Source organism: Battus philenor, unplaced genomic scaffold, assembly GCF_028537555.1.
Source record: "Battus philenor isolate CCGP_79_NKW_IND1 unplaced genomic scaffold, ilBatPhil1.0.hap1 SCAF_24, whole genome shotgun sequence".
Lineage (NCBI taxonomy): Eukaryota > Metazoa > Arthropoda > Insecta > Lepidoptera > Papilionidae > Battus > Battus philenor.
In genome coordinates, this window is record NW_027181687.1 from 11474873 (window position 1) to 11477774 (window position 2902).

The following is a 2902-nucleotide window of genomic DNA, read 5'->3' on the forward strand; positions in this document are numbered from 1 at the left end:
CGAAAATCGGTCGAACCGTTTCGGAGGAGTTCAATCACGCACACCGTGACACGAGAATTTTATATATTACATTAAAAGCACATAGTACATTGTAACAATAAAAAATGTATAAGAAGTAATACAGATAATAGATATAATACTAATATATTTTTACTGACGAACGGTAGATTTAGAATTTTGATGCAGTCTTGTATAGTTCACACTGTGCATTACTTATATATAATTATAATTGCTTAGTTACCAGAGGGTGGACAACAGATTCCTGTGAGTACCATAATAGCACACTGCGATCGCCAAACCTACGAAGAGTGGCGATTATGGTATATACCTTCATATTTGGGACAGGTCTATGTTTCGCAATATGACTCTATGTGTTGAAACGATGAATAAGCCTTTCTAGTTCATATAGATCCGTCTGAATAATAAAAATTAAATGAATATTTGTATGTGTGAGTTATTGTGCGCATGCGCGAAACTTGTGTCTAAATGAAGCAGATAACGAATGAATGTTTCTTTAATGGAATACATATTATTATAAAATAATTTTTAAAATTAATAAAAATGTAAGGATTACTTTTTAAATATTTTCAATAATTTAAAGAAATTAATTTTATTAAAAAATATAAAAACAAAAAGTGTGCGTTGGCCGGGAATCGAACCCGGATCAACTGCTTGGAAGGCAACTATGCTGACCATTACACCACCAACGCCGACGAAAGCACATGCAAAATTACGATACAAATTGTACGTAATACGTAATAATAAGATATATATATGTATATATATATTATTCAAAGGTACATACACATTCCTTGAATTGAAGACAGCAGGGCGCTATAGTTGTCTTGCCTTCTTCCTTTATAGTAAACTAGGTGTGCTCATTCACGCGTTGCTGTGAATGCATTTGATTAGAAACCTAAATAAAAAGGCAGTTTATACCATGAACAAACTTTGTATTGGATGTATGGTTTTGAAATCTATAGAGTACAGACAGACAGATAGATATATATCCATTTATATATATATATACTTAAGTAGATAAAGTAAGGACAGTTCGTAAACTTTTGTAACGGATACACGCACGACGATCTCATATGTTATATTGAGGTAAAACTGCGTTTACATGCATCTGATATTTTCAAGGTGTAGATGCGTTCTCTTGCTATAACAATTAGTTTCTGTTTATATATATCTTGGCGCGTTATTCGATTACAATACCCGGCGATAAATATTGCACATTGACCTTCTATCACTATCTCTGTCCCACACTGCTTATGTGACGTCAGTCGTATTTCGTGCGACAGAGATAACGCTCTACAAAGCCGAAATTACCCGATCGTCTCTGTGGTCGATGTGCAATATTTATCGCCGGGTATTGTAATTTATTTTATATATTTTCTGTTTAGTCTATAACAATAATAGTACTTTTATAACAGAGAAGACATCATAGCAAACATTTGAAATTGTCCCAGCTTATATTATTATGAATAAAAATTTAAAGATAATTGATAGAAGTGTTTTTTTTTTTAAATAAAAACACTTTGTTCCGGTACGATTTCCGTGAAGCAGTTGTTATTGCCTTATTACTACAAAGACAGGTGTAAGAAAGTCGGTCAAGTATGACGGTTACTACAATCTAATATCAACTTTAAATTCATACACACAAAGTAGAAATTTCTTTGACATTTGGCATATTTATCATAAGTACGTATGTTATTGTGCAATGTAAATTCAAATGTGTGCTGATACAAATAAGGTTGATTTTGAAACACTTTATTAGCGTTGTTTTTTGTAAAAATGATTAGCCTAAAGAAATGGTGGTGTCTATTTAAATATGTAAACAATTTTAAGTTATATTTACATGACTAGAAGGTTGAAAGTTCTTTATAAGGTTTAGTGTAACGTTTCGCACCAAAGAAGCCTGTGGGAACTGTAGATAGGTTACGGTACAAATTATGGGTATGGAAGTAATTTGGTACAAATTATAATGGGTTTCGTACCGAATTTTATTATTCACATTGTTCTGCTCGATGGGTTTGTTTACGTATTTCGAAATTTAATTTATCTTTTGCGTTGTACAAATCTTTTTTTTATTTCTACAAAAAAAATGTACCGTATCTTACTTAGTGATAACTTCTCTCTTTATCTATAAAAATAAATTTAATTGTCTGTTTGTAATATTAGAATTACAGCTTTTAACTGAATGCATAGGAATATATAAATACGGTAAACATTCTAATATTACATTTTTAAAAACTTTCGTCTGTCTGTTGTTGTGTTTGACCTATCTTATCTCTGAAATGGCTGAACCGATTTCGACATGACTTATATTGGCAGATAGCTGTTTTAATAGGGAGCAACTTAGGCTTATTTTAGAAAAATCCTTTAACTTAAAAAAAAACTAAATAAAGTAAAAAAAATGTTAAATTCCAAGCGGACGAAGCCGCGAGCATAGCTAGTATGAAATAAATCAATTCATTTCATTTCCTATTGGTACTGAGTTATGCTGATATCAGATGACAACTGTCAAAGGTGAGTAGTTCAAAGCGTGAAAAAAATTCATGATATTTTCAGTGTCTTAGCGAATTTTGAAAAAAATATGTATTGACACCCACTGCAGGGTATATGCCTACGCCATAAATGATCTTTTCTTTTTTTTTTTTTGGTCCCCGCCATTGGGGGCCTCTCGTACCTCTATCTTTGGTGGGACAGAGACTTTACGGGCAATTTTTTTTTTTATATCAATGTTCGGTTAGTAGTGACCAGTATTCCATGTCTTCCGACGATTTTAAGAAGGTCGCCTTGGACCTACTATACTACTTATTTATTAACGTATTATAAGATCCTGAGGTCCAAGATCGCTTATGTGGACGCTAGTAAGGGCTTCATAAAGTGCTGAACC

At 32.4% G+C, this 2902-nt stretch overlaps 1 non-coding gene across 1 annotated transcript; it reads right to left on the reverse strand.

Annotated features, from left to right (window-relative positions):
* Positions 1–638: 638 nt before the first annotated feature.
* Positions 639–710, reverse strand: TRNAG-UCC (transfer RNA glycine (anticodon UCC)). Its single transcript has one exon. It is a non-coding gene; the product is annotated as a tRNA-Gly (tRNA).
* Positions 711–2902: the final 2192 nt, after the last annotated feature.